At 45.8% G+C, this 20,262-nt stretch overlaps 1 pseudogene; it reads left to right on the top strand.

Moving 5' to 3' along the window:
- Window positions 1–20,262, top strand: part of LOC117715738 (alpha-2-macroglobulin-like protein 1) — a 67,817-nt pseudogene that overhangs the window by 7,330 nt on the left and 40,225 nt on the right.

Below are 20,262 nucleotides of genomic sequence, written 5' to 3'. Positions count from 1 at the left end.
GGGTGGGAGATGGTGGGTGGGAGAACACCCTCACAGAGGCAAAAGGGAGGGGGGCAGACAGATGTGAGATGGGATTATTTATGGAGGGTTAACCAGGAAGGGGAATATCATTTGAGATGTAAACAAATGGAATGAATGATTAAATAAATAAATGAATAAATCTAAACAAAAAAAATATATAAAGTCTTTTTTTTCCAGGAATAATAATTTGGCTTTGCAGTTCAAATGTTAAGACATTAAGACATGTAGTTCTGGGCTGGTGAGATGACTCAGCAGTTAAGAGCACTGACTGCTCTTCCAGAGGTCATGAGTTCAAATCCCAGCAACCACATGATGGCTCAAAACCATCTGTAATGGGATCTGATGCCCTCATATGGGTGTCTGAAGACAGCTACAGTGTACTTTGGGCTGGAGATTGGGGCTGGAGCAAGTGGGGCCCAGAGCGAGCAGGGGCAGAAAGGGAGGGAGGCTGCAGTGAGCAGAGCAAGAGGGAGAAGGAAAGGGGGAAAAAGACATGTAGTTCAGTGGTTGGGATAGAGAGAACAGGGTTTACTTATTAAAAGGAAAAATAAGAGTATGCACTTCTACTATCTTATAAAAATCAAGAGGCAATGCCTTTAATACCAACACTCAGGAGACAGAGGCAGGCAGATTTCTGAGTTCGAGGCCAGCCTGGTCTACAGAGTGAGTTCCAGGACAGTCAGGACTACACAGAGAAACCCTGTCTTGAAAAACAAACAAACAAACAGAAAACAAATAAACAAAAATTAAGAGGCAAGATAGTAAATAAGGTGATTTATAAAGTAGTCAGCTTTCTTCTGGCAACATTAAATGTGAAAAATTAAAAGTACGGTAACTAGGCAAATATACTTCCATATTCCTCCAACTCAGTCCTTACCATTTTGTCTTTTCCTAAAAATCTATATTTTTCGTGTTGCTGGAGATAGAACCGAGTCTGACCCATGATAGGCAAGCACTCCCCCACAGAGTCACATGCTGATTGTAACTTTTTATAATGGGTTTGATCTTATTCTGGGCAAGTTGTGGGTTTTATATGCTTTGGTCCTTGCCTTTGGATGCCCCACTGTAGTCTTTCGGTTTGTTAGAGTGGAACTTAAGTACAGAAACGGCATTTTTTCTGTTTTCTGTCTCCATGGCTTCAGGGGTTCCTTTCCCTGTGTACTTGTTACTGACTGGCAGCCAGAATTACATTGTTCCCCAACTTAGAGTCTTCTAGCTTCTCTGTCCTATCACCTATCACTTCTTTAGCAGAGTTTGATAATGCTATTGGGTTTGGATTTCAAAACTCCAGGGGTAGTCTCAGCCAGTGCTTAGACTCTACTGCCCCCTGGAGGTTGATCAGTAGCTACCTCTGTTAGACTCTTCTTTGCCCAGATTGTTTAAAGGGTTGTGAGTTTTATTTTAAGGCTTGATTTCTCTTCTAAAAGGATTTTTCCCTCCATATTCCACTTACACGGGTCTAGAACTGACATTAACAAAAGGAATTTTACTAAGAAGCCAAAGGAAGAAACAACAAGTTTAAAAAACACGGTAATTTCATACTTGGGACAAGACAGGAGAATGAGTTCGAGCCAGTTTGTCAGTGCTGGGAATTGAACCGGTGATCTTAGCTGCAGAGCCATCTCTCCAAACCCTACCTCTTTTTCTTGGATCCAAGCCTGAAGAACAATGGGTAGAATTAGTTCCCTGCTTTTATCACACAGAGCAGAAAGCCACATATCCAGCCATGTTGTGAACTTTCTCTTTATTGGACACAGCACCCAAACAACAGGATTGCACAGTAGCTGGGAGAGACATCCCAGCACAGCATTGTAGACTTATCCTTTCTACTGGCACCAGAGGCAACGCTGGGCATCTTGACAGTGACAGTGACTGAGGACAAGGCCTTCGGCACCTTCATTGTGGAGGAATGTGGTAGGTGGGGAAGAAACAAGTCAAAAAGCCTTAGGCACGGTCTTGATACAAAATCAGCAAAAGAATCAAGGGGAAGGGGTTGTTTATCCATGTTTTTAGCCAGCGCTGAGTCCAACTTCAGGAACACTGTTTAAACAAGACTCCATTAATCAACTAGCTACTTGCATTACCATTGTTCTCTACACTCCTCTATCAGGTAGCTATGCCAGGACTTCTGTGCCTTTCCCTGTTCTCTATTGTTGCCTAAGTTCAAGGTAGAAGTGTTGGAACTAAAGCAATTACTGACTACGGAGGGATTCTTCTTTGTGGAAATATGTTGCAGATAAGTTCCAGAGCTTTGGTCCTGATGGGGATGAAGTCTTTATCAATGGAGGCCTCGGGGGAGTGTGCGGGGAGGGGTTCTACGGGTGATTTAATGCCACCTGGAGACACAAGTCATGGAGGAAGCTTATAACCGCCCGTGTGCTCTTACTCTCTGTTATTAACTCAGTCAGGATTATGGATTTAATTTCTACTCTGCATGGTGTACCACATTGATATCCCTGGGGAAATGAATGAAAGGAACGTTGGATCTGGTGGCGCAGACCAGTATTCCCAATAGCTTTGGAAGCTGAGGCAGAAGGAAGAAAAGTTCAAGGTCTTTCAGGGCTGTGGAGAAATTTTAAGGCCCATGTCTACCTTCGATCTCATTGGATTAATACTATGGCTTTGGTGGTGGAGGAAGGGACAGATAGGAGGGGTGATGCTTGAGTCATAAAGCAATGACATAAAGAAGTGCCTGGAGATGGCATGCACCTTTAATCCCAGCACCAGGAAAGGAAAGGAAAGGAAAGGAAAGGAAAGGAAAGGAAAGGAAAGGAAAGGAAAGGAAAGGAAAGGAAAGGAAAGGAAAGGAAAGAAAAGGAAAGAAAAAGAAAGGGGGAAGGAAAGGAAAGGAAAAAGGGAAGGAAGGAGAAAGAGGAGAGGCCAGCAAGATAGCTTTGTGGATAAAGGAACCTGCCACTAAGCCCAATGAACAGATTGAATGCCTGAGGCCCACATGATAGGAGAGAATCAACTCCTATAAGCCATAGTGCACACAAACACACACACACACACACACACACACACACACACACACACACACACATACACACACACCTCAAATTTAAGACCAACTGGCCTTATAGCCAGATCCTACTGAAATCAACATTTAAATGAAATTAAACCAAATGATACACACACCCTCAGAGAGGCTGGGCCAGTAGAGGGCTAGAGAGCCCCACTAACTGTACGTACATCGAGTTCTGTATCAGATTGTCACTCTGTGTGTTTCTAGCCTGGGTGTGTAGCTCAACTGTCAGAGTATTGCTCACCATGTACAGAGCCAGATGTGGACCTGACCCCCAGAATCCCACCTTCCAGGTGTGGTGGTGTGTGCCTGAAATGGCAGCACTTGGGAAGCAGAGGCAGGAGAATCAGAAGTTCAGTTTTATTCTTGGCTCCATGATGAATTCCAGGCCAGCCTGGGCGCTGTAAGAACTCCCAAAGCCAACCAAAACCAACAACTTCTGTGTGTTTCTCCAGGCTTGAATCACACCTGCCATTTCATAGGCTTTTTCCTAGAATGTGTTCTTGGAATTTCTGTTATCGCTTCAGTTTGCCTGATACCCCAGCCTCCTCCTGACCTGACCTTAAAACCTGAGAACTTCGCCCCTCAGGTCAGAGTTAGAAGCCACGATGACTCTTTCCTCAAGAACCATCCAGTATTCCTGGCGATTTACAGTGTAAATGGACCCAGCAAGCAGAGCCCAACTGTTGACTACGATGTCCTTGCTCCCTTCACACTGGACACAGCCACCTAGTATCCTATCCCACAGACAGTTGTCTGGAGGTAAACTTACCCCCCCAATGGCAGGGGCATGGGGGGAGCACGCCAGAGAGGAGCCTTCCCTGGAGGAAAAGCTCAAGATTGTTCTTTATAGTTCTCCCTTGGCATATGACTCCCAAACATTCATTTGACGGCCTCACAGAAGGTTTTCCTTAGAGTCTTCCTATTTTTTGTATTAATGGAATGAAAATCCTCATACCTGAACCACTACACACTACTCTTATATTTGTGGTGGTACACACTTTTAACCCCAGCGTAGGCAGATGGGTCTCTGAGTTCGAGGCCAGCAAGCTCGGGCTCTATAGATTAAGTTCCAGGACAGCTGGGACTACACAGAGAGATCCTGTTTCAAAAAAATAGAAACAAACAAACAAACAAAAATCAGTTCACCCTCATTTCTGAGTGATGTTGCATATGAAGTCTGAACAGGGAGCACAGTGGGTCTGACCAAAGTTTCTTCCCTCCTTTCCCTCTTACTTGTAAAAATGGCTCTCGTTGGTCAGTTTTCCACTTTTCTGACAAAACACCTAAAATAAGCAACTTTAGAAGAGGAAACATTTGGGGCTGGAGAGATGGCTCAGCGGTTAAGAGACTGCTCTGCCAGAGGTCCTGAGTTCAGTTCCCAGCCACCACATGGTGGTGGCTCACAACCATCAATAATGAGGTTTGGTGCCCTCTTCTGGCCTGCAGGCATACATGCAGGCAGAACGATGTATACATAATAAATAAATCTAAGAAGACAAAAGAGGAAACATTTAGTTTGGTTCATGGTTTCACAGTTTTTAATCTATGGAAATGTGGTTCTCTGTGTCTGTGGTGGCAGAGCACTTGTGATGGGCAGAAACTGTGTGTGTGGAGGGTCAATATATCCCTTCTCTCATGACCTCACTTCCTGTCATTAGGTTCCATTTCCTAAAGGCTTTTCCACCTCCCAGGAGTGCCACAGGCTGGAAACCAAGCCTTCAATATATGGCCTTTGGGGGACATTCATGATCCAAGCACCAAGCGACCTGCAGATTTTAGATGATCCGTAAGGAAGGGGGATTATGTCAGTTACTAGCAGAACGGCTGTGCAGCGAAAGCCATGAAGCACTCAGTCACTGCTATAGAACAGAAAGTACTCAATGCTTGCCCATCCACAGTGGTCAGTCCGGCAGATGATCTGAGTGGGTTTCCGTATATGTCTGTGAGCTGCTGGCTGAAAGCTGGTGTTCCACTTGTCTCTCGTATTCCGACCTGCTAGCCCACGTGTATGCTCATAGCAGCATGATGTACAGATCCAGAGCTGGCCCACCAGGAATTTCCTGAGTCTCAGGTCAGTATGTGCTAACATCCTGTAGCCATCAATAAGTTACATAGCAGGCATACAGTCAGGCAGAGAGGATGCCATAGAATTACCTGGTGAAAAATATTGGTGCAGGAATGTGATCAATAAGAACCACTGCGGCAGTCATTCTGCCGTGGTATTTAAGCAAGCACATATAATTTGTCTTGTAGCTAATTTAACTAGGTCTTTATTCTAAGCTTCAGTCAATCATTGCATTCAGAAATAACTATTTTTCAATCTCCTCATACTCTATACTTAGTTTTCCTGTCCCTAAAATACAACTTTGGCCATGCTTATCTACCCAGCAGGCACCAGTCTTATGAAGGTATATCACTCACAAGTACCCATTACTTGACAACTATAATTGAGCCTTCTTAGCCCTGGCTTCCATATTGCAATGTTACTACACACCGTTTCATGGATTCTTCACCTGTTTCTTGGCTGGGCCTCTAGTGAAAAACCCAGTTTTCATCTGTCGTTCTTGAGAAGTGACATTTGGAGAGAATTGAAGAGCTCTGGGATTAAGAGCATATATCTCTCTTTCTCCTCCTCTCCTCTGCTCTCCCCCTCCCCTCTTCTCCTTTCCCTTCCCTTACTCTCTTCTTCTCTTCCTTTCAGGGTAAGTTCCACCTGAAAATTTTGGTATGTAACCCAGAGTGTTGGGATTCAGACCCAGGACAAGCAGCTGAGGTACCTAGTTTACATACCAAAGTGGACCTGACCTCTATGTTCTCCCAGCATCCCTCAGTACCTACCTGTTACAAGGTATGGCTTGCTTACCTCACCCTCTACCCTGAACTCTCCAGCCCAGGGGCTGGGCTGCCCTTACTCCAGGAGTTCTTCAATGTATAATCCAGACATATTCTCTTTCTCTCTCTCCCTCCCTCACTTCCTTCTTCCCTCCCTCTGAAATTCCTCTCTCTGTCTCTCTCTGTCTCTGTCTCTGTCTCTGTCTCTCTCTCTCTCTGTCTGTCTCTCTCTCTCTCTCTCTCTCTCTCTCTCTCTCTCTCTCTCTCTCCCTTCATTGCTACCAAAATGCTTGTCTGCACCTACATCCCTCCCACAAAACCACCTGAAGCTTCCAGGGCATTCAGTAGCCAAGAGGCCTGGTGAGGTGTGGCCAGACCCAGGAGGCACTAGTGCACTAGTGGACAATTCCATTGATCCAAAGGATCAATGACCAAGAAATCATCTTCTCCTACTATGTGAGTTGGAAAATGAACACTTGTGAAAGGATGTTGAGAGGGAGGTTAGCCCGAGATGAGAGACAGCCTGGATGGAGATGGAGTACAGGACATGTGTCTAAGTTCAGAATTTTACAGACATTTTTTAAAAGTTAAGACATTGGAAAGCTGGGTATGGTGGTATAGACCCAGAATCCCTAAACTCAGGAGGTCAGAAGTTCAAGGTTGTGATGGTTTGAATAGGTGTGGTCCCCAGAGACTCATGTGTTTGAACAAGCTCATGGCAGCCAGAGAGTGGAAGGTAGTGGTTTGAGTATGTTTGTCCCACAGGGAGTGGTACTGTTAGGAGGTGTGGCCTTGTTGGAGGAAGTGTGTCACTGTGGAGGTGTCTTTGGAGTTCTCCTCCTATGCTCAGGTTCCACCCATTGCAGAAGAGAGATTCCTCCTAACAGCCTGAGAATGCCAGTGTCTCCTGGTTGCCTTCAGATCAAAATGTAGAACTCTCAGCTCCTTCTCCAGCACCATGTCTGCCTGCATGCTGCCATACATTCTGCTGCGCCTGCAATGATGATGATGATGATGATGATGATGATGATGATGATGATGATGATGATGATGGACTAAGCCTGGATCTGTAAGCCAGACCCAGGTAAATGTTTGCCTTGGTCATGGTGTCTCTTCACAGCAATGGAAACCCTAACTAAGACAAAGGTCATTCTTGGCTACATAGAAAGTTCAAGGATAGCCTGAACTACACAATTCCCATCTCAACAAACAACAACACCCAGCTAGGCATGTGCTCCGTGCTTGTAATTTCAGTATTAAGAAGGCAGAGGCAGATGGATCAATTGCAAGTACAAGATCAGATTGACCTCCACACCAACGTCCAGTCTCAAAAAGCGAAAAGGATGAAAGATATTTAGTCCTTTTGTTCAATTAATTTTTTTCATGCAGCACACATTTAATCCTTAACACATACCTCAGTTACAACTCACTGTACCTTAGGAGCCATGAAGATGCTGGATGCTGTGATGTGTTCAGAATTTGCAGGTACCTCCTGGCAACTGTATCACACCATCTTGAAATAAAACAAGGGATGTGGGGGAGAGGATTGAAGACAGAGAAGTTTTGAAGAAGAAACCTAGGGTAACTGTGTGGGCAAACAAAATGAGAGATTAACCCAAAATGTTGCTGGCCAGGGCTGAAGAGAGGAGGGGGAATAGGAGGGGAAGGAGGGAGACTGTGGGACTCAGGCACTGTGCCCCCAGTCCTTCACTGCTGTGTATATACACGGTCACACATAATACAATCTCTGTCTGTCTCTGTGTCTGTGTCTCTCTCTCTCTCTCTCTCTCTCTCTCTCTCTCTCTCTCTCTGTGTGTGTGTGTGTGTGTGTGTGTGTGTGTGTGTGTGTGTGTGTGTGTTGAGCATATAGAGACATCTGTGAGTTCCGGGGTCTTCCAGCCCTAGAACATATTTTGTTTATTTGTTTGTTTGTTTGAGTCAGGATTTTTCTGTGTAGCCCTGCCTGTCCTGAAATTGGCTCTATAGATCAGGTTGGCATTGACGTAGAGATCCAACTGTCTCTGCCTCCCAAGTGTGGGGGTTTAAGGCACGCACCACTATTGCCCAGCTTCTGGACTACGTTCTTAAAGCAAACTAAGAACTGGCATCCATATTAGCCTCATTCGGGAAGCACTACCCCAAATTGGCAGACAGAAAGCAGTGTGTAAAGACTAGCAAGTTACTGGCCACTCATGGTGACAGAAGGAACTAGACTCAAATAAACCTTCAGAAGAGTGACCCGGAGTCTTTCTGTTCCCTTATCTTCTCAATTTCTATGACACTGTCTCCTCTGGATCATTCCAGTTGCTTCTGTCTTCTCTCTGTCTCCAGCAAGCTAAAAACAAATGTCGTGACCCAGCAGAATGAAGGGAGGTGTGCAGAAGATAGCAAGTCACTGAGCATACAGACAGGGTCCTGAGAACAGCAGGGGTCGGGGCTGTGGGGGAGGCCTGGGGGTAATCGAGGGTGGGGACGGGGCCTGAGGTTCAGGTGAGAGCACACAGAACGTGTGTAGGAAGTAGCTTTCTCCTCCTGAGAGCCAGATGCCTGGTCAGCTCTAGACAGCCTAAGATCCATCTCCACCGCACTGGACCACTGCGTAAAGAACGACTGGGAGGATGAATTTTAGCTGACTTTATGCTACCAGGATTGTTAAATGATAAAACTTGGAGATCCTAGGGAAGTTCTGGAGAATGACCTGCCGTGGGGCATCTCTTTTGTTCTCTCTGGTCCTTTGTTTCTGTCCAACCTCCACTCTGGTTCTTAGCCAAGCCTCCACTTGGACAACCGCCATCATCAGGCCCTGTGGGCAGCCCCCTGCCTCCGATAAGCAGATGGCTGCAAGGTAAGGTAAGGTACAGGCTCTGGAAGTGTGACAAGAGCTGGTGTTCACAGTGAGATAGAGACACGGCCCCTAAGTGGGGCCCAGAGGAAAGAAACTGACTTCTGAGCTCTGAGTTGTCTCTCTCTCTCCATTAGTCACCAGGGAAAGGGAGTTCGCAGATGGAAGGGAAGAAACACCTGAGGGTTAAAGGGAACGGTGCGTGCACATACTTCCGGGAGAGAGAGGCGTTACAGTCCTAGTTCCTATGCACAGAGGCAACTGGAGGAGAACGCTAATGATAACCAGAGACTGCGAGGCAGTGTGGACCCCGAGGCCTCATAGACCCTGGAGCAGAGCAGAGGTGAGTGTAGAACAGCTTGTGCAGGTGAACATGCGGCTCTTGTTTCCTCTGTCCCTCTTCTATTTCCGGCCTGAAAACTCTTGCTCTCTCTCGCTGACCTTTATCTCCAGACCGGCCCCTCCCCCTTCCCTCATCATCCACCGCACATTTCCAGCAGAGCTGTCAGAGCTGACGAAATGCTGCAGTTCTTCATGGAGATGTGCTCTGGCAATCAGGTGAGAGGGGAGTAGAGAAGAGGAAAGCAATGAGTTGGGCCGAGCAGCGGTGGCGCGCGTCTTTAGACCCAGCGTTCGAGAGGCGAGGAGGCAAGCGGATCTCTTGAGTTCCATGCTGCCCTGGTCTACAGAGCAAGAGAACAAGCAAGCTTCAGGACTGCCAGGGTTACAAAGAAAAACCCTGTCAAGAAGAAGGAGGAGCCGGGCGGTGGTGGCACACGCCTTTAATCCCAGCACTTGGGAGGCAGAGGCAGGCGGATTTCTGAGTTCGAGGCCAGCCTGGTCTACAGAGTGAGTTCCAGGACAGCCAGGGCTACACAGAGAAATCCTGTCTCGGAAAAAAAAAAAAAAAAAAAAAAAAAAAAAAAAAAAAAAACAAAAAAAAAAAAAAAAAACAAAAAAAGAAGGAGGAGGAGGAGGAAAGGAGAGGGGAGGGGGAAGAGGAGGAAGGAAGGAGTTGGACAAAGAGAAAGATCTTGTGTGTTATGGAGTTGGAGACAAAGCAAGTTCAGTGCGGTGTGAAGAGAATATGGAAGTCGGTTGTCACACTGTACCTGCATTTAGAAAATCTTTAGTGTTTAGATCTATGCTGAAACCTCTTTCTACACACACACACACACACAAATCCTCCTTCTGGTCTCCATCCTCCTGATTCCCCGCTTCCTTCTTCTTCTTCTTCCTTCTTCTCCTCTTCATCCTCCTCTTGCCACCTCCTAAAATCATATCAGAGCTGGGGGTGGATAAGATGACTGTGAATTCAGGAACACTTTAAAGAATGGTTTCTGCTCTCAGAAGTCAAATTCTGAGGACTATCGTTTGTAGAAAGCATAGACATCTTTATTTTTAACGACTATGTGGCTGAGCTAGATCTCATTAGTCATCACATTGAAGTCTCATGCAATGTCATCTTCTTCTCCTTGTGGTTTGGGGACTGGAACTCATGCATGCTTTCTGTCACCCAGCTGCTCACCAAACCACACAAGTGATCTAGTAAGTGTTCTGTCTCCAAGGGAATACGGGTAATAATCATTAGTTTCACCATCAATAAGAAAAAGATATTTTGGTTCAAACCTTGTAGGGTGGAACTCCTTGGCTGTCGGTCTGGTAGTAAGATAAAGACACCTTCCTCGAAGCTTCATTTGTTGGTGTCTGGTGATGATCTGGATATGGGCTTGAAAAACTTTATTAGATTCCCAAGTCAAGAAGCAGTTGCCACCCTCCACACTACATCACCGCTGTTCAGGGAGGTAGGCTGATGCTGTGGGATCCGGGATTCTGAAAACCTCCTCTGCTCTCAGACTGCAGTCTGTCACGTCGGATTAGTTCTGTGTTGTAGACGCAGGACATTTCCAGAATGTCTCTCCAGGAAGAGCCTTTGAAGCCTGGATCCCTTATCCGTTCAATCTCTGGCCACAGCTCTTTGTCCGTACTTCCCCAGTGGCCTTTCTGATCTCTCTTCTCCGTGGAGACCCTTTTCTTTGTATGAGTTCTCTGGTTGGCTCTGAATGTCGTACTAGCCTCCTCCATCATAGCGCGTCTTGTTTTCCAGCGTTTTCTTCTTAGCCTCGTCAGCAGATGGCGGTGTTGCCCCGAAGGCTGGATTAGCATCGCCATCGCCTTCAGACAGAGCGCTCTCAGAGACCTTCCCAGAGACCAGGCTGTGGGAACTGGTTCCAGTAAGTTTCCTGTGAGTGACTGGCGATGGGGGAGAGTGTGCAGAAAACTCAGAATCGTCATTTGGAAAATCTCCGTGTCAGGAACTCCTCCCCCCAGAGAACAGACTCCACACCTACGAAGCGCAGACTGCATGCTCACCCTAAGCCCACATCGATGCTTAAAACCACTATGTTCTCGTTTTGACAAGTCACAAGCCACATAATCATGTCACCCTTCTTTCGTGCCTGAACATCTCCCTTATCGGAAGACTCACATGCAGTGCGGACGCCTCTACTTTTCCTTTTGAAGATCAGTTCTTTCGAAGGCGCTCCCGCTCCTCCTCCTCCCCCCAGCAAACCGCGCTTAGGTTCTTGTGTGTTCTTGGGAAAGGTGATCCAGGCCACGGTTCCGGGTACCATCACTGAGTGGAAGGCTTTGACAATCTACACCTCCCATTCCAGAGCCTTCAGCTGAGCAGACAGCTTTCCGGCCCTTCTCTGTTGATCTGACGCTGCTTTTAAAACTCAGCCAATCGTGGGAAATCTCTCCACCTTACTATCACCGCCTTCAGTTATCTAAAGGACTGTATCAAGGTGAGAGTGGGGATACCGGAAGCAGTGCAGCCCTGGAGTCTCAGGCCCACACCACAAGTCTGACCCTAAACTGGAAGCATACCAGATTTCCCCCCGGAAAGGCCATGTAGGTGTCTCAGGCCCCCGAGTTTCCCTACCACTATCTTCTATGCTTACAGCCACCCTTCCCTCCCCACCCCGTCCCCTCCCTCCTCCCTCTTTCCTTCCTTCATATGTAAGTTGAGTATGTAAGTTGAGCACATGGTTTCAAGTCCCCTAACCAAATGCTCTACCATTGAGCACTTTTTAAATGTATGTTCATTCTTTGACGGTTCCGTATATGAATACATTTTTATCCTTCCTACCTCCCATTATCCTCTCTCATCCCATTCTCACCTCCCAGCCTGCTTTTTATTTTGAGATAGTCTCCATGAAGCTGCTTCCACTGGCCTTGAACTCACTCTGCAGCCCAGACTGGATTTGGACTTGAGCTCCTGACCCAGCCTTCCAAGGAGTGTTTACCGGCCCACACTGCCATGCTCCACTTGCCTATCCTTTATCTCTTAATCATTCAGGTTCAGACTCACGTGACCCCCATCAGATGAGTACCGTGTAGAATCACAGATAAATTATCTGGCCTCCAGCTGCCTGTGAGCTGAGGAAGCAAAGACCTATCAAATTGAGAAATCGAGGACTGGACAGGCTGGGAAGCAGGCAGGGTTTGCTCTGTTTCCTGCTGCATTCACTTGTTTCTGCTTTCCTCCCTTTTGTTTGCCTCTATCCTTTCCTAGGCTGTGTGGTAAGTCAATGAGTGAAGGCTCAAAAGGACCTTCAAACAAACCCATCCAATCTGGAATATCCTGAGCTTTCGTGAAAAGGGAGTTTTTGATACTTAAAACAGGACAAGGACCCACCACAGGACAGTTATTATTCTTTTTTTTTTTTTTTTTTTTTTTTTTTGGGTTTTTCGAGACAGGGTTTCTCTGTGTAGCTCTGGCTGTCCTGGAACTCACTCTGTAGACCAGGCTGGCCTCGAACTCAGAAATCCACCTGCCTCTGCTTCCCAAGTGCTGGGGTTAAAGGTGTGCGCCACCACTGCCCGGTGACAGCTATTATTCTGCTTTAATGTGTTTACCCATTTTTAAAAAATATTTTGTCGGGTTGGAGAGATGGCTCAGTGGTTAAGAACACTGACTGCTCTTCCACAGGTTCTGAGTTCAATCCCCAGAAATCACAGGGTGGATCTCAACCATCTATAATGAGATCCGATGCCTTCTTCTGCTGTGTCTGAAGACAGCTACAGTTTACACATATACATAAAAATAAATAATTAAAAAAATATTTTGTAATAATGTCTTTTCTTCTCCTGTTGTCATTGTCATCTCTGAGGCTTACTGCCTCCGCCTGCTAACCTAGGCCTAGTTCTGGAAACCTGTAGCCTCTGTACACTCTTATCTGGGCTTAGAATGTGTTCAGCCTCTGAGACTTACTGCTGAATAAGCTAACCTTTTCTTTTTTCTTTGTGAACTCTATTGAATCAGCTGAATTGCTCTGCTTGGCCTCAAACTAACTCTGGCAATCTGTTCTAATCTTCTGGCTCCTTCTCATTCTCTGGCTCATTCTGTCTAGCTTGTTCTTTCTTTAACCTGTTTCTGTAAAACTCTTCTGATAAAACTGCCCTCTCTCTCTCTCTCTCTCTCTCTCTCTCTCTCTCTCTCTCCTTTTTCTTGTCTGCACTGCTCTCTTAAGTATCCTCTTTTTCCTGTCTGTTCTTGTGAGAGTTGGGCATATCCTATTCTGTCAAATCTTTCCTTGATTTGTCACTTTGTCTGCCATTCAATTAGACACCACTTTCAGACATGGGCAATGCCCTTCTACAAACTAACTTTACCTTCATGGTTTAGGATTAAGGTGTGTACTAAGGGCGTGTCTGAATTCCAGCCAGAAGGATGAAATGTGTACTCAGACTGCATCACACCACAACTAGAAACAGCTTTTTCAGCCAATAACCCCATCTCATGGTTCACAGTGTGATCAAATATCCTGGAACAATATTCATTTTTTATTCTATGTGTAATGTGTCCATGTCTGAGTGTGTGTCCATGTACCATGTGCATACAGGATCCTGTGGAGGTCAGAAGAGGACATCAGATCCCTGGAACTGGAGTTATAGCTGGTTGTGAGCCATCGTGTCAGTATTGGGAATCGAACCAGGGTACTCGACAAGAGCAGCCAGTGTTCTTAACCTCTGAGTCACCCTTCCAGCTCCTATGCCAACTCATTTAATCTTCATACCAACCAACTGGCTGTTCTCCTGGAGTAAGTACCTGCAGTCAAAATATGGCCTTTGATGTATTAGTTATAAACCACTGTAAAACTTAGTGGGTTGGAAGAACAAACATTTATTTATTTATACACAGTAAGATATATTCCAGGTTGGCCTCATATTGGCTTTGTAGCTGAGGATGGTCTTGAACTTCTGATCCAAGACTCCAGCTCCCAAGTGCTAGGATTATGGACACACTTGGTCTGTATGACATCCAGGTCTCTCGTGAAGCAGTATGGTTGTGGTCTCACCTGAAGACTTGAGAAGAGAAGATTTGCTTTCAAGCCCACTTCAAAGCCTCTGTTTCTGACAGGCACATGGACTGAATGCCACAGTTCTTGGCTTCAGCTGTCAGCTGGAGTTCTCATTCTGTAGCTCACCACAGGAGTCTTCTCTGGGCTGCTTCAACACAAAGCAGCTGCCTTTCCACAGAGCTGGCAAGCCTGCATCCTAGAGAGAACCTGCAGTCTTTGTCTAACAGTAAGAAGAGATAACAAATTACTTCTGCTCTGTCTCTTCAATAAAAATGAGTCACTTGGACTGAGAACCTGCTTCAGTGGTAGAGTGATGATGGCCTAGGATGTGTTACAAGGCCCCCAGTTTCATCCTCAGCACCAAAATGACAGCATAAAACCAAACACCCTTCCCTACTCAATGATGTCACTCAATCCATCCCTGACCTCAAAGCAGGCAACCATCAAAAGGCAGGGCTCCTGCACTCTTGGAAGTCACCTTTCATACTGCATACTACTCACTGGCATCACCCAGGACTATCTGAGAAATGCAGAGTCCAGGCTGCTCTCCAGGCCTCTGAATTTGCACTGTGACAAGATCCCGGGCCTTGCCAGTCTGAGATTCTAAAGGAGAAGAAACCTCCCTGGTCCCTCTGACAGCTGATGCCTTCCCTTCCTTTGTCTCCCCTGAGGTCACGTTAACTCCACTGATATTACAAAGACTCTGCGGCCTGAAGGGAGTTGTCTCTAACAGAAGCTGGAGTGACACTCTCATTAAATCAGTTCTTGTCAAGGTGAGTGTCCTTCAGACGTGGTATCAGAGGTGGAGAAGACAACCACACAGAATGCTCAGTGCCCCTTCCTGCCAGTCAGTTTCACAACCCACATACTCTACCCCTAGTCTGGAAATTTCTGTGTTGTCCTCCCTTGGCCCTCTTTTTTAACCTTTTGACTAATTCGTACCCATAGCCTGTGAAAGTACTCAGTGTGAAGACTGGCTCGCTGCAAATACCCAAATGAATGTTTGCTTCCCTTATTAAAATTAAAATTAAAATTAAAATTAAAATTAAAATTAAAATTAAAATTCATGACTTCATCAGCTGCTGGGTTTTTTAAAATGATTTATTTGTTTATTTTATGTATATGAGTGCACTGTAGCTGTCTTCAGACACATCAGAAGAGGGTATTGGGTCCCATTACAGATGGTTGTGAGCCATCATGTGGTTGCTGGGGATTGAACTCTGGACCTCTGGAAGAGCTCTAAACTGCTGATCCGTCTCTCCAGCACCCAGTTGCTGTATTAATCCATTATTAACTCCATTGTTAAGCCTCTGAATTTTTTTCTAAAGTTGTCCCTAGATGTAGGCTGTGCCTAGAAAGAAATTTATAGACAGAGCCCATCACTAGATTGAAACAAAGTCCTTCTATGCTTTGAAGAAAATCTCTCCTCTTAAATTCTGAGGGAAGCCATGAGAACACAGGGAAGGGCTTCCTCCCTGTCCTTCCTGTTTCTGTTCCCATCATGCTGTTCATCTGATGCTCACCTCATTGTATCATCTCATGGAGAAGACTCACAACCCAAAAGGTGGGCGGACCCGAGAGCATGCCTAGGAAGACATCTCTTGGGCAACGGGATTTTCATAACCAAAAGGATGATTATGCTAGATGCAACAGTGCAACCTGTAATCCCGTTGAGTGCAGAAGCAGGAGGATCACCACAAGTTTGACGTCAACTTGATCTAAACTGAAACTTGTAGGCTACTCAGGGAGAGATCTTGTCATCAAACTAACCAAACCAAAGCAACCAATCAACCAACAAACCAAGCAGAGGAATGTGCAGGACTAGAAGGGAAGGTAGATCTGGGTTATAACCCCTAATGGGATCAAGGAACTGAAGAACAGGATTAAAAGAAGAGGAGGAAGAGGAGGAGCAAGAGGAGAAGGAGGAGGACGAGGAGAAGGAGAAAGAGGAAGAGAAAGGAAAATTCTAAGGAGAATATTTATGACTTCTTGAAACCTCTGTGTGCCACGTGCAGAAAGTACTGGAAAGCACTGGTTATAGAAAAACCTGGAATTCAGAGCTCAACTCAGAATCCCATGATTTTCACCACCCGTTTCTTGTTTCCTCTGTGGTCACAGGAGAGACAGCTTCAGAATATCTCTCCTTAGAGCTCCCTGTGGGTGTTGTTCCTTGCTCCACCTAGGCTTACTTACTGCTCTGCATAAGGAGAGTGGCAGTCTTGCTCAGAAAGGAAGAGGCAGGCTGGATGGAGACTGTACAGGTATAGTGGGGTGGCACATGGACACAAAGTATCCCCAGTCCAATGGAATGAAAGAAGAAGGTCAAATCCTGAGCAACAGCAGTGCCATAGATGGGACTGCCAACCTAGCTTGAAATGAAGCATGGTTTGGGGCTGCAGGTTAACAACACATTCTGCTCTTCCAGAGGACCAGTTTAGTTCCAAGCAACCATGTCAGTTGGCTCAAAATTGCTTGTAAGTGTAGCTCCAGGGGATCTAGCAAACTATTCTGCCCTTTGAGGATATTTGCATGCGCGCGCGCACACACACACACACACACACACACACTGATAAAATACGTCTCTTTTTAAAGGAAGGAGTTGGGGCAGGAGGAAGCTCACTTGTTACAGATATTTGATATATACAGATATCTGATATGTATTTGAGTTTAAGTTATCTATGAACTGGGTAGAAAAAAAGGTAAAATGTTTGCTGCAGCCATTCAACTATGAAGTACTTGTGCTCCACTAGGGAAGGTGATGACCACAGTCAGACAAATAGTGCACTTCACTCCTTTGGGAGAACACTGGGAGTGGACATGGAGTCTGATGTGTCCATCCTGCCCCTGAACCCCTATGTGACCTGAACACGTTCACAGATAACCCCAGCCTTCTGTTCCTTCTGTGAAACATTGATTGTAACCATGTCTCAGGACTGACATGCAGACTAGACTATGCGATATGGAGTTGTCACCACAACATCGCACACCAGACAGGATCCATGCAACTGTTCAGTACTTTCTTTATTCTCTCGCTCCTTCAGTCACTTCTGCTGTTGTGACTGTGGTGTATCAGAAACTCTGACACTGCAGTCATTTGCCTCCTGAGCATATGCTCATGAGACTGGTCTTCACTCTTAAAACATGGGTTATAGCTGGGCAGTGGTGGCGCACGCCTTTAATCCCAGCACTTGGGAGGCAGAGGCAGGTAGATTTCTGAGTTCGAGGCCAGCCTGGTCTACAGAGTGAGTTCCAGGACAGCCAGGGGTACACAGAGAAACCCTGTCTGGAAAAAAACCAAAAAAAAAAAAAAAAAAAACAAAAAACAAAAAACAAAAAACAAAAAAACAAAAACAAAACCCATGGGTTATGTCTTTTGCTTCCGGTCTCTGCCAAATTCTTTTAACACAGTTGATACCAAGTACATGTTTGCAGATCTGAAGTGAACCTAATGTCTGGAACACCAATGAGTCATAGTATCAGGGTAGCTAGCTTATGGGCTGTGTGCTGCATCAGTAGTTATAACTCAGAGAAAGTATCAGCACTCTGGTGTCTGGGCAAATGCGCTTATTTGGGGATAAATTTACGTGCGGTTGAGGAGCTTAAGGACCAAGTAGGGCAGTTTTTGTACTTCACTTGTCATCTCTGGCAACAAAATCCTGCTACTCCCTTAGATGACCTGTGTGCTTTCTCGAGCTCCTGCATCTTGTACAGTCCTGGTGTTAGACTTGCTTGTAAGAAATGTAACTCTTTCCTGATACTTGTTCTTTCGACTGTGAACCCCTTTTTGTTTGTTTTTCTGGTTGGTTTGCTGTATGCTTATGGATGTTTTGTCTGCATGTATGTGTGTATGCATGTTGTCTGGTGCCCACAGAAGTTAGAAAGAGGCCATCAGATCTCCTGGAACTGAAATTACAGATTGTCGTGAGCCACCGTACAGGTCTGGGAACTGAACTCGGGTCCTCTGCAGTCAGAACTCTGAACCACTGAGACACCTTCCTAGCTCCTGGCTCTTTAAAGGTAGTTAAAGTGTAAACTTGTTGTTTTTCCCCAGGACACACAGCAATCACTCACTAAATCATAGCTAATATGTATTAATAAAAAACATAACTCCTCATAAGAATTCCTTCTTTTCTTTTTTTTATGACATCCTTTATTCCTCTATTTGAATCCCAGGAGACCTCATGGACACAGCTCTGTGGCACCTAGGTGGTCTGGTGGAGATGCCCAGAGGCTGTGGAGAGCAGAGCATGGTCATTTTTTGCTCCCATCATCTATGTACCTGGAGAAGACAGGGCTGCTGACAGAGGGGATCCAGTCTCAGGCAGTGGGCTTCCTGGAGACAGGGAAGTTAGGCCATTCTACATTGGACCATCTTTTCTAAGGCTTACAATAGGTTTGTAAGCTAGAGAGAAGTTTAGTCTCTGAAGTGTCCCACATCCTGGAACATCTTAAAGATGTGAGTTGAAGTTGTCATGAGCTCTAAAACCACAGCTTGGTCTGTCGGGGTCTCAGAAGGAACTGTATAAATACAGCAATGGCTCATGTAGTACCTTTGGGAACAGGATAGAAAGAGTAATACATGCTAACGCTGCCTGCTTTCTGACAGGTCCTGTACTCCAAAACCTGTTGCTGGTTACTTGAACCACCCACTCTCTCTTCCTTCTCTCTCTGCAATCTCTGTTCCTCTTGTTCTTTTCCTCTGCCCTTTAATGAGGCTCAGTTTAGCTCACACTTGGTCAAGTTTCTCACTCTCCTCCTGGACCTCATACCTGCCTACTTCACCCTTTTCTAGGTCTCTACTACTCTGTGTCCCCCTCTTGGCCCCCTTCTAGAACCAGAACAAACTAAAATTATGTGCTGTCATCTGGAGACTCCCCTACTTCCTGCTGTGCTTTCTTCTTCAGCCATGTAGGTTGACAGCCTTTGTCACAAAGTGTTTCTGCAAACCTCAGAAACTCATCTTCACTGATGACAAAAAGTATCCAGGATGCCCTCAAGTGGATGGCAGGAAACTAGCTCCCCCGTGGCTGCTGCTACACTATGTGGGAAAGCTCCTGCACACAGCTATCAATGTGGAGATCCACCCCAGGGCCTGCAACCCCCACTGAGTCCGGGTTTAGCCCTACTGTGGGTGATCTTAGTCAAGTGCTTACCAGTCTGGTCCTCAGTCTTCAAATCTGTAGAATGAAAAGAGTCTTTGGAGTTTGATGTTCAGATCAAGGGCATCAGTTGGGAATTTGCCTGAGATGCAAATCCTGACTCCTACCCCAGACCCAGTGAGTGTGAACTGGGAGGTGGAGTCAGGAGTCTGTGGTGATTCTGTTAGATGCTGACATTTCAGACCACTGGGCAGCCTCTGGGTCTCTTGCTATTGCCTCAAACCTAAAGCAAATCCATTTCTCAGTGTCCTTTGTAAGGGGTTTGTTTACTCTGTTCCAGGTAGTGGTTTCAGGACTTGTTTATTTCTTACTGCTTAGAACAAATCATCGAGCTAAGAACCTGTATGCTGCTATCAATCTCATTTACAGATGAAGGCTCAGAGACACAGTAAGTAACCTAACTTGCTCCCACAAAACCAACCCCCTAAAAGTCCAACCACCTCCCAGTAGCACCACAGGCAGGGGACCAAGCCTTCGACACTTGTGCCTTTGCTCTGGCATGTCATTGACAGGTACTTCAAGGAAGTACACAAAAGGAGTTGACCAGAACAACATTCCAAGATTCTGTTTTTTTTTTCCTTTCTTACTAGAGCCAAACAGCCCTCTAAGAAACTCATCACAGGCTGGGCAGTGGTGGCGCACGCCTTTAATCCCAGCACTTGGGAGGCAGAAGCAGGCGGATTTCTGAGTTCAAGGCCAGCCTGGTCTACAGAGTGAGTTCCAGGACAGCCAGGACTACACAGAGAAACCCTGTCTCAAAAAACTAAACAAAACAAACAAACAAAAAAACCAAACAAGAAACTCATCACAGGCTGAATAGATGGCTCAGCCGTTAAAGGCTAGGCTCACAACCAAAAATATAAGAAATTCATCACAGTGCCAATAAGTTCAAAGCATTGGCATGAAAACACCAGTTAAACTCTGTGTCTTTAAATCCTGGGCTTACAGTATTTACAGTATTTTAGCTGTGCAACTGTGGGCAAGGCATTTCATCTTTTTAAGTACTTGTTTTCT

The sequence above is a fragment of the Arvicanthis niloticus genome, chromosome 9, assembly GCF_011762505.2.
Source record: "Arvicanthis niloticus isolate mArvNil1 chromosome 9, mArvNil1.pat.X, whole genome shotgun sequence".
Classification (NCBI taxonomy): Eukaryota; Metazoa; Chordata; class Mammalia; order Rodentia; family Muridae; genus Arvicanthis; species Arvicanthis niloticus.
This window is presented reverse-complemented; position numbering and strand designations above follow the sequence as displayed.